The following is a 15436-nucleotide window of genomic DNA, read 5'->3' as shown; positions in this document are numbered from 1 at the left end:
GGGTTAATTAACACAAGACTGAATTTACTTATAAATTAAGAAAAAGAGTTCCATTTTCTATAATAAACATTTATTATGAATCAAATGAAGTTACCTTTAATAAACATATCTTTCGTTTCATTACAAACTTGACGTGAAATTTCTGGGAAATTGTACAAAAATTTGTTGCTATAACAGTTGTGTAGGTTTTCCAACTTGTCATTAAATATGAATAAACATAGATAAGAACTGTTAACATGGTAACAATAAATATGTCAAATACGGCTTTGCCTTACCTGGATAATTTCCAAAGGTTCTCTTTGGCTATTATATTCTTGTGGAATTACTGGAATATAAATATTTTATAACCTTCTCTTCTTTAACCTTTTGAGATGGTAATTAATGGCACCCAGTACTTGATTTCCTAACATATTTATGTTGGAAGGATTAGTTTCTGTGCTTTCAACGCTTGTCATCATACATCATTGAGTTTTGATTCCTTTGAATTTTAAATAAGATTGGGAGTTGCAGTTAATGGAAGGAAAAAGAGCTGAAGTGAAACTGAAGATATCACTAAACTTCAGAAAAATGTATCTTCACCGGAAGAGATATTAGTTCCCAAAATATCATCTATGGTTAAGAAAACTTGTGAAGAATATTAAAATGTTAAGGCTATTATATGGTCTTATTTAGCACAGCCCATGAGGCTCTAGTGTCATTATCTTCCTTGCTGCAATCATTCACAGGTATTCCTGTCACTCACTCCCATTGACAGACGTTTTTGGTAGCTGCCTCACTTTGTCACCAATACTACTTCATTGCATCATTTTTTTTTAAATTTCATTATCCACATTGATTATCTATTCAACATTCTGGTCTCTTGGTTTCTTGACTTCCTCACCTCCAATGACCTTGTTCTTCACCCTAACCTCATGAACTCTTCTCTTTATCAAAAACTAGACCTCATCTCTAGCAATAATTGCACACCTTCCATAACCTCATCCCCGCTTTTGGAAATCTAGATGGTAAATTTATGATGTGAGAGATTAAAACTTCAAGCATAGACAAGAGATTATTTAAACTTTAGAAATTAAAAATACCTGTTGATAACAGGAAGTTTGTTGAATAAGAGAAAATTGATTTGTTATTTTGTGAAAAGAACGATAGGAGACCAAATTGCCAAAAAAATAGTTACATTTGCTTTACAGAAACAGAGTTGAAGTAAAATTCCCAGTTGATGTCCCCCCTGCCTGCAGAGCAGAGGAGCCGTTTCTAGCTGCCACTACATGAGAGGCTTTGGGACGTTTTCAGATCAAGTCAGCAAATATTTGAGGCCCCACATATTAATTAGGACTTTTCCAGATTGCAAACGTCAGAAATCTTATCTGAATTAAACGAACACAAAGAGGAATTTATTATAACGAAAATGAAGTGTCTAATGGAACCCAGGGATAGAAATGCCAAGTGTTTTTCAGGAACAAGTAGAAAGAGGGGCTTAAATATCCCTAGATCATCTCACCATCTCTTCCTCTCTGCTCCTCTCTGTATATCTATTTCATTCTTCTCTCTGTGGTTGTAGGCCTTTAGATTTTGGTTCTCTGATCTAAATGGCAATAAGCTTTCCCCTTTCTCTTCAATGTCTACTAAGATTTACTTCTTACTACTGTTTTAGTGACTGGAGAGAAACTGGCTTTTATTCTCAGTTCTGGATTCACAAATTCCAGGAGAAGGACTGATTGGTTCAACTGGAGTCGGGTGCCCACCTCTGTGTAAATGACTATCGTCAAAGGGACAGAGTCACAGGGTACTAAGTGCCGTGGTGCGCTGATAATGTATAATATTTCGCTCTTCTGGGGATGATGAGAGGCACAGTTTGTGGTGATTGCCATTCTCTGTGGTGTAAACACTCTCATCATGGCCAATTTCAAGCTACCGCTGTGATATCACTGAATGTGGATTTGGAAGAGACGCTAACAACAAGCTTACACAGGACAATATGAGGCAGCTCTGAAAATGACTGTTCCCATAGTAATCATGTGGATGAGGGAACATTTCTCAAGAAAGCAGGAGATTTTGAACAAACAAATCAATGTGCCTACCACAGCCTACATTGCACAATAAACGTTGTCATTTTCTCCAAAATATAATGCCTTTTTAAAGTTGAGGTAGTGACACAGTATATAGCACAAATTGCTTTATGTTGCTGAATAGTTATATTTGCTCAAAAGGTACTTGGAGATCTAATGTTGAGCATGAAAATAGTGACTTTGATATTTCCTGTCAAATTATTGATAAATTAACAAACTGGATCTGCTTAGTGTATGAAATAAAATTGAGAAAAACGTGGTTTCCTTTATTGCGGGAGTGACTTAGGAAGCACGCGATATGGCAAAGCTGTTTCCCAAAAGAGAAGTAACTGGAACTATGTCAAGAGAGATGACCAGATTACATTTCTCGCGTTATTAAAAGTTACAGACAAGGGCATGTGTTGGGAATCCTGGCTTTTGGGAAACAGTAAAATGTGAGAGGCAGAACTAGTGAGTTGGCTGAAGATTATGTAACATGTAAAATTATGTTTCCAACAACTCAGTTTTTAATAAAATTACAAAATTCACCTGTGATTGGACTTCTTGTGGGAAAAAAAAACCTATCTAAATCTACTGACTTGCACTTGGCCAAACCTAGGCCACACTCATGGGTGCAAGAGTAGTAGTCAATGCATGAGTGCAAGAGCGGGTGTGAGCGAGTAAGGACGGCAGGGAAGACTGACTTGAGAAGAGTTGTGTGTGTGTTGGTAAAACTACTGTGTATTATGCAGTGTTTCCCGTAGGAAAATTTTAGTAAAATCTGTATTGTTCACCAAAGCCTTGTGAGATGGACTCTTTTTTCTTTTTTTTTTCTATGAGATCAATGAAATGCTGAATTCTACTTTCAGGTCAGAATGAAGTGAAATCAGAGATACTCCACAGAAAGATAGTGACATTTGCATAACACATGAGGAAAAAAAACCCTGTTTTCTTAAAAATTAATGAAAGTCAAAGCAAATGTTAACAACAAACTGAATATGAAAATTTATATCTCTTGTTGATATAAATATTATTTTAACTATTACTTTTTATTTTTTAAATTTGTATGGAAATAATTCGACTCATGGGAAGTTACAAACTACTGCAGAGAGTCTCAGGCACCCTTCCGCCAGCTTCCTCCGGTGGAACCATCTTATATTGCTATAGTACAACATTGAAACCAGGAATTGACGTTGGTGCATTACTGGTAGCTAGACTACAGACTTTATTTAGCTATCATCAATTTTTAACTTGCATTTGTGTATGTGTGTGTGTGTTTACGTGTGTGTGGTTCTGTGCAATTTAATCCCACGTATAGATTCATGTAACCACCACGATTAAGATACAGAACTGTTCCATCTCCACAAAGAACTCCATCGTGCTACTTCTTTGTATTTGCAATCCCCCATTCACGTGCCTGCCCCCTGGAAACTGCTCATCTGTTCTCCCTGGCTGTGGTTTTGTCATTTTGAGAATGTTATATAAATTGAATCATACAGAATACAACCCTTTGAAACTGACTTTTTTTTTTCCCACCCAGCACAATGCCTTGAGGACTTTCTAGGTTGTCACATATATCTATGTTTAGTTCGTTCTTTTTTATTGCTAAGTAGTATTCCATTGTGTGGATGTATCAAGATTTATTCAACCATTTGCCCATTGAAGGACATTTGGGTTTCTATTATTTTGCCGTTACAAATATAAAGTCATTGTGAACATTTGTGTGTAGGTTTTCATGTGAACATAAATTTTCATTTTTAACTTTATTTTTAAGCTCTAAAATATTAAAAATTTATTTTTCCTCAAAATTTTCTTATCACTTAAGCTATTTTTACTCTTAACTTTTCTGACACTAAACATGTGTTTTTTTTTCTCACACCAACCAATTCTCCAACTCTCTGGACACCAACTGGGTGTCAAACAACTAAATTTTGACACTATGTACTTGGAGTTGGTAGCAGATCCCACAAGTTAAGGGCTCAGTCCCGTAAGACTGCTCCAATTTTAGTCGCCATTCACAAGTTCCGGGCCACCTGTACTTCTGAACGACTAGCTATAAACTGGGTTCTCACAACCCCATCCTCAGATTTGGTAATTTGCTAGAACAGCTCATAGAACTCAGGAAAGCACTTTACTACTGTTACCAGTTTCTTATGAAAGGATACAACACAGGAACAGTCAAGTACAAGAGTGGAGATGATGGTTGGGTGCCCTCTCTGGATACACCACTCTCCCAGCACCTCCAGGTGTTCATCAACCTGAACCCTGTTGTTTAGGGGTTTTTAATGGAGATTTCATTACATAGGCATGATTGACTAAATCATTGGTCATTGATAATTAACTCAATTTCCAGTCCCTTTCCTCTCCCAGGAGGTTGGGAGGTGGGGCTGAAATTTCCCAACTTCTAATCAAGGCTTGATCTTTCTGGCCACCAGGCCCCATCCTAAAGTTATCTAGAAGCATGCGGTGAGTCACCTCTTTGGAGCAAAACTAGCTTCTATCATCTTATCACTCAGGAAATCCCAAGGGTTTTAGGAGCTCTGTGCTAGGAACCAGGGATAAAGACCAAATATCTTTCTATGATACCACAACATTGTATTCTGAAATGTCAAATAACTGTGTCAGAACTGCAGTTGCTAACTTGGACCATTGCATCTATATAATCTATTAAAAAATATATTTTTACTGAGTGTGTGATGCACTGTTCTGTGTGACTCAGGTTATTTTTAAATTAACATTGTGTAGTTTATGCCTCACCTTTCATCAGTAATGAAAATTAGTGATAAAAAAGAGGTTTCTTATGACACTTCTAGTTCCTTAAAGTCTATCAGTGGTAAATTGAACTAGTTGCTTCTGGAAAGCCTTCTACAAAGGGATAACTGTTATTTTAAAATTGCTGTTTGGATGCTGGTACAAACCTGGGACATTTGAAAATGCTGGGAGTTATTACTGATATGTTTCATGTGGATAACACTGCAATTTCTTACGGTGGAAAAGAAGCATTCTCAGGTCATACTGAGGAGAGAAATTGCTTAAGCCCCAATTGGTCGTTAGTCCTACTCTGAATCTAATCCTTAGACAGATGACACTAGTAACAACTGAACCATTTCTGCTCGTTGCAAGAGGTTAAGTAAACTGAACAGACCAGAGACAGTTTTCAGAGCTTAAACCTTTAATTCTCGAATTTTCACACCAATAAAATGCATCGTTTGAATTTATTGTATTGGTTGCACTAAAATTGGCTGCCGAAGTGTCAGACTTGATCATTTACATTAGAATGTGAGTTTTGAGGGAGAAAATGGATCTACTCCTCTCTCTGCTTCATTGGCTCAGTTCCAAAACAGAGAGCCGTTGTCAAAATGGGGCCATGTGAGAAATTCTACGTATGTACATTTCCAAAGTAAAATACAATTGTGATTACCAAATAAAATGTTACAAATAACAAAACATTGAAAAAAATCTTCCAAGCTATTACAAAACATTAATTAGTGCACTGCAGTTTGAAGGGCTAGGTATAGACGTTCCATTTTGACAGCTTATCCAAAGCAGAGGACCACTTTTTTCCACTGTGGGTGGTGGATGTGTGTAGAGGGAGAGGCGTAAGAGTTTTTGGGGGCCGGCCTGGTGGCGCAGCAGTTAAGTGCGCACGTTCTGCTTCGGCGGCCTGGGATTCCACGGTTTGGATCCCGGGTGTGGACATGGCCCCGCTTGGCACACCATGCTGTGGTAGGCGTCCCACATATAAAGTAGAGGAAGATGGGCAGGGCCAGTCTTCCTCAGCAAAAAGAGGAGGATTGCCAGCAGTTAGCTCAGGGCTAATCTTCCTCAAAAGAAAAAAAAAATGCTTTTTGAAGAAAACTGGTAAGCCAGGTTTCCCGAATACACATCCAATGGCATACATTTGAATAGAAAGCCCAGATCTGCAGTTTATCCTCTTGCTCCCGGACAAAACACTGCCTCTTTGCGATTTTTGTCTCCAGGCTATGCGCATATTTTCTTGGGTACATTAGTTAGACTCATGACTGAATCCAGTGAAGCTTTTCTCTTCTCTTCTCTTTTCTTCTGTTCTCCAAAAAGAAAGGTTGTTGTCAAAGAGTCCTCGTGACTGGAACAGAACAGTCTACAATTCTAGCTCTCGATGAGCAATTCCTCTGTGGGTATTTATTCCAAGGTTAAAGGTTTTGGCCATTATTAGTATTACCTTTTCTGACTCCTGTGCCTGTCCCGTGAAATAGTTATTCTTAGCATTACTATTATGGGAGATATCAGCGCTGGTGGAATGACGTGCTTAAGTCTCGAAGTCATGTGAGCACCAGGGCTTCAACCCACGGCTTATGGGCTTTCTGACTCCCATAACTCAAAAGACACAGCTTTCTCTGTCTCTCAGGAGACCAAGATTCACCCCAGAATGGGGACCATACAGTCCATAGCCCCGCTTCCAACAACACAATGCAGGGAAATGAAATAAAATATTTAAATCTGCCTAGTTAAGCCTCTTAGTGAAGATAGGATTGAAACCAAATAAGGAGTTTATTTCATTTTATACAGTTTTGCTTTTTGTAGGTTCATGCTAGACAAGCTGTCGAGAAGAACTTGACGAAGGGAAGTTTCATATAAACAGAAGTAAAGTCCTGATCCCTCACATTCGTCATTCTCTTTTCTCCACAACTCAGTCTGGTTCTTGTCAAGTCTTCCTGTCAGGTGGCCTGGAAGCCAGCACCAGAGGTGGAACACACGGCTATGTTCCAGTTAGAGGGGCTTTTCTGGGTCACTTTCACACATTTTTATACACTGAAGGCAGGGATTTTTCTGGCCAACCGAGAAGGCTGGTTGCCATCTTGTCTTCCTTTACTATCTCTTCAGACAGGCTCAGCACTTTTCATCTGACAAGACATAGCTGGAGTCATTAATAATATTTTCTCTTTATATTTAGTCATCTGGTCAGTTTTTTCACAGTTCATCTTCTGAGATGTTAAAAAATCATTCACTGTAAAATTCTTCTTTTCTATTGAGATCAAGTTTTATTACCTCTGTTTAGAATGTCTCTACACATTTCCCTAAAAATAGCTAACATCCCTAAGCCCGGTCATAGGAAACCTGCTGAAGTTCAAACACAGCACATTTCTATTTCACCCTGTGGCACTGCCAGCAGGTGATAGTTCGTATGCCTGACCTTTCAGGGCTGTTGAATGTTTGGAAACTAGCAACTGCATGAGTGTTTGCGCTGCTTCACGTTATGAAAATACATTTCATGTAAGTAAGATACAAATTAGTGACACAAGGTGAGGGCTCTAAGGAAAAACCCAAATGACCAAAATCATACATTTTCAGAGACTCCATGACATTTTAGAGGACTGGAAGCAACCAAATAATCTGCCACTTATGCAAGACCCAAGTGTGTTTCAGGCCGTCTCTACCATTCCAGTAAGCTCGTCTTCTCTTTCCCAGTGCCACCCTACATTAACTAGTATTACTTTGTAATATACTTCATAAGTTAACTGGATTGCTGACTTCTTAAGGAAAAGAATGAATGTTAAAGGATTCTGATCAAACAATTAAGGACCTATATTACTTTTCAAATGAAAATCTAACCAGATGCTCCAGTGAGTACAATAGAAATAGGATCTAGAAATGATTATGACACGGCTCCGCTCTTTAAAGAGGGTATAATTCACAAAAAGATGAGACAGTGTGATGAGTGCCATGTGAGAGGTGTGCAGAGCCCTGAGGAGGGGCCCTTAATTCAGCTTGGAACAGAGGGAGGTTTTGGTAAAGATTTGTCTGAGGTGATGAAGCGTGGGCAGATTCGTAAAGGATGAATAAAATTTAGACACATAGGAAAATTTTGAAGACAAATCTTTAGGAAATCCTCTTAAACAAGAAAAAAAAATCCCCTAATGATCAATTAAGTATTGATTTGTATAGTATTTAAACTTGAAAGAATAAAATTTCTATAAAACCCAAAGGATCATTGTCCCCACTCTGTGCCAGGGACTTGCAGTATTTATTTGCAGCAACCATCGTTAACTTTTGAAGTTCATTTTATTGGACCCTATGGCAAGGGGGAAAATGTCCTCAGAGTGAAAAGATTAGTAACATTTTATTGAAATGCTAGATTAAGACCATTGTGTTGTATTTTGTTGAATGTGGAATTCAGTATTCAGATTTCCCAATGGGCAAAGTAAAAATAGATGAAACTTGTGACAGAGTGGAGAACAATTATAAGACATTACTAGACTCTTTACTAACACAGCAAAACTAATTGAGTGAGTCACCAAAGACTAGTTGAGTCACCAAAATGCAACCATTCTCTCACTAGATCTTGAGGAGGCGCCACGAGAGGCCAAAGGAACTCCATTAATGGATGGGCCCAGAGGAAAGTAGTCAATAGTGATTATAAGCAGAGCAGAAAGTGCCACCTAGTGAACTTTGTGGGAAATACATGAAATGTACTTTCTAAAACGAAGAGCTGGATTATTTTGTTGTTTTCCCAGCTACTATGACACACTTGCTTGGTCTGTTGAGTTTCAATTAATTTAAATAGTGCATATAATGACAAAGTGTTTATAATTTCAAGCTGTATTTGAAAGGTCCTTGCAGGTGGCAAGAACACAGACACACTCAGGTGACCTCAGGTGATGAGAGTCTATAGAAAGGATACATGTCTAAGAAAGGAGTTACAGGAAACTGAATTAGTGGCCCCAAAAGCTAGATCTCTTAGAGAATTGCAACAATGGTTCTTTGTTCAAAAATTACAGCAGTTCTAGAGATCTAAGAGTCACTGTTCATCTTGTCGTCATATCAGAGGCATGGGTCATTGTGTCCTACTCTCAACCATCAGCAGAACACTAGCAGTTAGATATTTACATCTGGGCAAGAGACCCAAGACTTCTTCCCTGAAGAATTAAGCCATACGAAAGGTCTCCCTGTGTAAACGCTCACTCGCCTCCAGGTCACCCCAAAGCCATGGCGGCCAGTCTTGGCATTGCCTACGTGGTTCTCAAACTTTTGTGTGCATTAGGATCACTAAGAGGGTTTATTAAAACACAGATTTCTCAGTCTCATCTTCAGAGTTTCTGATTCACTAGAATCGGAGATCCTGGCCTGGGATGAAGCCAGAGAATTTGCCTTTTTAACAAGTTCCTAGATAATGCTGAGGGCCATATTTTGAGAACCACTTACGTGGGTAGTACCCCCAATCAGCTTTTCAGAGGCTCTTTCTTAAATATAGGTAGGCAAAGGAGGATCACTATATATTTGACGGGGGAGGACTTCAACAACGAAAGAGAGGAAAGTAAAGACAGAAATATGGCAGGAAACAGGAAAGAATTACAAAGTTTTGAAAAAGTATCACATTCATTCACTCATTCATTCATACATTCAACAAATATTTATTGTGTGACAAATACGTGCAGAGAATTGTTCTAGGAGTTGCTAGGGCTATGACAGTGACATAGTCTTCAGAAGTTTGAGGAAAAATGACTTTCAACTAAGTATTCGATACTCAGTCAAACTGTAATTTGTTTGGAGGGTGGCTCCAACGCAATTTTTGGTGCGCAAAAGTGTATCTTCCATGCATAACTTTTATTTCTCAATGGAGCTTGAGGCGAATATACTCCTGTAAAATGAAGAAGTAAATTAGCAGGAGGAAGAATGGGATCCAGAAGTGCAGTCTGAGAAAATCCTTAGGATGACAGTCACGAAACAAGTCTGAGAAACAGCCTGGTTTGCAGCAGGAAGACAGGAGACTCCAGGAGAGAGCTCTCTGCAAAAATGGACGTTTCACAGAGGATCTACTCAACTGAATCTTAAAAAAGAGGAGGATTATTATAAAAAATAAATGTTATGAAAAAAAAGAAAACAATGAGAAATTCCAGGAAACTGTACAGGAAAGGAAATATAATCACTGTAACGTGCTTGGCTTCACAAATTCCTACAAGTGTAAACAGAGGTTAACAATTTTTAAAAAAACTTTCTATGTGTGTTGGGAGAAAGATGGAGAATAGACGGAGGGTGGGAGAAGAGATCTAAATACCCATACATTATAATAGTGAATAAATACAATTTAAAGTAGCTAAATAAAAAAAATAGCAGCCTAAAAATATTATTTTGAGGTTTGACGTGAACTACCAAAATAAATGGTGGAACAACTTAACAAGTGTTTCCCTTAGAGAGTAAGATGGATGGAGGGGAGAGAGAAGGTAGAAGGTAATTGCTTTTCTTTACGAGTCTTTTGATCCCATTTTATTTTTTAACTATATTCATGTATTACTTGAGATAAAAATAAAAAATTATTTTAGAAAATAAAAAGCAGCTGTAGTAGAATTATTAAATTTTACCTCAGGGCTTTTCTTGTGTTAGGAAAATCTGTCTTCATTCTTATTTTTATTAATTGGAAGTGGAGAGTTCTTTTGCTCAGAAAGAAGGAGATTCAACATTTATAAATTTAGTGTAATTATCTTCTCCTTCATTACGGTGGACTTAGAAAAATAAACTTCGGAAGAAAATATTGTGGCCTGCTAGATTCCTGCTGTAAAATGCCTCCCCACAGTCTGGAATCTTCTAAGGCTTTGTCTAACTCTTCAGTCAACAAATATTTATTATGAATAATGTGTACCTGGTATTGGAAAACTAATGAAATTTATTCCTATTAAAATGTTGTTCTGCCTCTGTCAAGGTGTTTCCAGTGAGGAAATCAGAAACTGAGGAGAATTAGCATCCTCTGGGTGGGGTCATTTCAGGATATTCAAGCAAGAGAAGGCTGCTTTCTTAGGTGGCAGGAAGCTCTGCTTTCACCGGCAAGAGAGGTACAGTGATTTGGAGATTTAAATTTCTCAGATTCATCTGAATCCATGCAAATTTTCCACTCCAATCCTGAGAAGCACTAATTTCAACTTATATTGCAATTCTGCAACCCCAAGGGTGAACGTGAGGCTAAATATCAAAAAATCAATATCCATCCACCTACCTGGAGCATGATCCTTTGACCAGATCCTCCAGGAAAGCACTGTAGCAAGCCTCATATTGAGAAGATTTTCAAAACGGTTTGGCAGATTTGCTTGTCCCTGTAGAACTGCTCTTTCAAAAATAATAGGCATCCAGTTTTCTGTCGCCTATAACTAATGGCCACCTCTTCCTGCTTCGTCTGCTCAGGCATGGCCCAAATTGATAGCTCTTCCTTTGAGAGATCATTCTTTATTATTTCTTCCTTATTGTCCCTGTTCTATCTAGAATCTACTTCTATTATTGCAAATAAGAACAACTAGAGATGCAAATTCAAATAAGGAAGTGAAATGAGCATATCTGTTTCTATTCAAAATACAGGAGATGCCATAACATTGTGGTTTGGCTGTGAGCTCTAGACCCAGACGGTCTGGTTTATTGCCTGCCTCCTCCACTTGCTGGCTGAGTGAACCCCCGGGGAGGTTCATAGCTCTCTGGGCCCATGTTTCTTCATCTGTATGTGATGAGATTAATGGTACCTGTCTCAAATGTTTGTTGTGAGGAATAAATGTGTTGAAAGATATACAGCATTTAATAAATGTTAGCCATTATTATTTACACAGGTTTACAATCAAATAATTCTAAATACTATATATTTAAAAAGTCACTCAATCTAATTGTGGAACATTTCAGAAGAAATAATTTTAAAGACAGTTTGTGTTTGTAATAACTCTGCTGCAAACAGTGATATTTCATTTTCTGAAAATCCTGGAATAATCTAGTAAAATGGTTTGTAAGGTGCTTTTAAGGCTTTTGGCATCTGGGTAATATATATTTTTTTGTTATAAATATCAAACCGGTTATAAAACACATAGTCAAATTCCTTTTCTGGCATCAAAGTCAACATCTACATTTTTTCCCCGCTTACCAAGAGTTACTGAGTTGAGAATTTTGATTGAATGCTTTAGTCAATTCAGTTAAATGTTTGTTTGAATTGACTGAGTCTTTTTGCTTGTCAGCAGCTTTGTTTTTTAGATTTTCTGCAGCTTAGCATTATTTTACAGACTTTGGTTCTAACCATCCATTCAATATGCATCTTGCCATGTTTTAGAGACACTGTGATAAATAAGATAAAGCCCTTGTTACTAAGACGCACATAGCACTTCCATATAAGAAACATCTTCTATTTGAGCATGAACAATGCCTTAGCTCTCCAGTGGAAGGGTTGAGAGCTTTGCCATTTATTAGTAGTAAAGCTTGCTAAGCTTCTGTTTTTCCCTGCGTAGAATAAGGATAATAACAGCACCTACTTCATAGGATGCTTTAAAGCAGTGTTTCCCAAACTTGGCTGATTCTAAGAGTCACATGAAGCACTTTTAAAAAAACACAGATTTCTGCACAACCCCCTGAACTCTCTGATTCAGAGGCAGTAAGAGGTGAGGCCTGGGACTCTGTTTTAGTAAGTACTGTAGGTGATTTTTTATAACCAAAGTTTTGGAAACATCGTTCTAAGGCAGTGATTCTCAAAGTGGTTTCTTAGACTCCAATCTAACCAACTGAATCAGAAGCCCTGGGGCTAGAAATCTAATTGAAAAACCCTGCAGGTAACATCGATACCCTTTCAAGTTTGAGAACCACCGCTATGTGTTAAATTAGATAATCTAAGTTTGGTTTAAATTAGATAAGCTGAGTTAGTACCTAGACAAATTAACTCTAATGATTATTAATAACATAGAGAAGGATCAGGTCAGCATATTACCTTCTAAAACTGGGAGTGAATTGGTAATCTAGTTTCCAGGCATCAGTGCAATTTTTGTCACTGCTGCTTTCCAAGCAAATCTGGGAAAACCACCTAAATTGCCTCACAGCTTAGGTTCTAGATTTTGATAAGAGAATTCCTTATAGACAAGGCTTGTGGCAGATATCATGGCAGATTTATTGATTCTTTGTTGGTTAATTGAACACGTATTTATTGAACACCAAGTGTGCATGAAAACATTTGAGATCGTTCCTACCATCAAAAGATGTGCAATCAAGTTGATGAGCCAGAAACATGCATGTCATGTTTGACCTTAAGCAATTCATTTAACTCCTCATTTCTCTTACCTCTCAATATTCAACTAATCGTCAAATCCTGTTGATTCTACCTCTGTCACATTTTCCATCCCTTTCTCTGCACCTGCACGTCACTTTCCAACATCAGACCTTTCTCTCTCCCTCTTTGGGCCTTCCTGCCCTTAAGGTTTTTCCTTCCTTTCATAACTGGTTTGAGCTTTGTGATGAAAAGATATTATCCAGATGTCTTCACACTGCACTCAGAGCTATCTTCCTAAAAGGCAGATCTTATCATGTCACTTCCCTGTTTTAAAACCCTCAAGGGCTTCTCATTATGATAAAGTATAAACTTTGTTACTTCTCTGTAAGTGTCTGTCTAATCTCCATCTTTTCCTCACAGTTTCTTGTCAGGCTGCAGGCCTGGCTTCGTGTGGGCTTGTGGGCAAATTAAATAGGTAGTACCCACAACGATGAAATCCTAGGGCATCTATATTAAGGGAGGTCCAATCTGGAGGATGGGGTATGACACAGGGAAGATAGAAACCAAGGAAAGCTTGAATAGACATTGCTAGGATATATATTCTGATCTTATGTGATCAGTACGTTTTTAACATAATCCTTACATGCGACTGGGCTTGGGGGCACGAGGCAGGAATAAGCTCATCTCTTTTTGGGGAAAAGACTGGCAGGAGATAGTGAGAGAAGCAAACCAAGGAGGCTGGGTCAGGGAAGGATGCTAGGTTCTGGACACCTAGATTAACATGCAAGGAAACCGAGGCCTGAACCAGAGGGGAAAAAAAAGTCTGCTTACTGGATAAGCAAGTTGGATGAAACTCATCTGTTTATACAAATGGATGAATCATTCCAGACCATGGGGGCTATTGGATTACAGCATGTATTTCTCCTACATTGGTCAGGATTAGGGCAAGACTTCAGACCCTGTGGGAGCAAAGTTTCCTTTTGGGAGAACATGGGAAAGCTAGGGAGTGACTTATAAGACAAGACGTAATTAAATTCTCAAATAATAGAGATAACAGATCTTACAGGAATCAGCAAGGGCAGATTGCTTAGACTACCTTATTGGGGTGATGGTTTCATTGAGAGAGCTGGACAAGAATGTATGAGTCTTGAAAAATGGATAGGACTTTAATAATATAACATAATTATATTATATATATTAAATATATATAAACATAAATATAACATAACATAACATAATAAACATAAATATAACATAAGCTAAAATATATTAAATGGTTATTATGTGCAAGGCACTAAAAAAACTTGATCTTTCTTCAGCTTCACAATGGCACCAATTTTACCGGTGAAAAAACCAAAGGCCAAATATGTTAAATGACTTGCTAAAGATCGCAAACCTCCTGAGTAGACGGCTAGGAATGAGGCTAATCTTAGTGATAACAGAACTGGTTTTGAGTAATGTAGGAAATTGCTCTTTTTATGAATTGCACATGATCCACAGGTGGGGAAGAAAATGCAATGACACTTTTCAACCTCTTTCTATTTGTAAGCTATGACTTTGAGTGGTCCACGAGGGACCAGAGAGCAGCCCGTTTGGATGCCCTTTCCCTCCATCCTTCTTAGGAATTGAGAGGATGTCCAGAGTGGTTATTCAAAGGCTGCATATTAACTCATTAGGAAATGACCTGTGGAAAATGGCTTTCCTGAGTTCTTTGAAGACCAGGAATGAAAGAAAATCTGTCACCCAAAATTAAATACCATTTTCTTCTTGTACGCTTTCATTTAACTGCTTTTCTGACATTAATGTAGTATGATTAGCCTACACATTATGAGGCAATTAACCTGATTACAATCCTCAGTATATCACATAGGTTAATCATAGAAACCATTTTAGTTTAGGAAACACTGAGCATTTATTTCTGACCCAAGCACAGACATTTCTGTTCTTTCCAAAATCCAGCAACTTTTTTAGTACTCTACAATACTACTGGATTCTTACAAATTATATTCATCTGTATGGTAAAAATGGAAATATTCTAGGATAGAATATAATATTTAAGCAAAATCTGAAAATAGGGATTACTACTGAAAAGTTCATTGTAGGTTGTTTTCTTTCTTCTCATTCCCACATCTTCTCCTTCTGGAAAGCTCATGCTGGGGATGATTTTTAACAGTTGCAATTAGATGCTTGGAAATACATGGCTTACCTAACTGCGTTAAATAAAGTTCTTACAGACTCAGCATTATTGCTAAGACAAACCATAATTTTTGTGCCCCCAGGGGTTTGGAACTTAAAAGTAAGTTTTCTTTGTAGCTCATTTTCCACAAGAAGAAAGCTAGTAAGTGGTCTGTGGTAAAAATAAAACTTAAGATGTTTCAAAACAGTGAGAATCACAGAGTGAGGCGAGCTTACT

Source organism: Equus caballus, chromosome 5, assembly GCF_041296265.1.
Source record: "Equus caballus isolate H_3958 breed thoroughbred chromosome 5, TB-T2T, whole genome shotgun sequence".
Lineage (NCBI taxonomy): Eukaryota > Metazoa > Chordata > Mammalia > Perissodactyla > Equidae > Equus > Equus caballus.
This window is presented reverse-complemented; position numbering follows the sequence as displayed.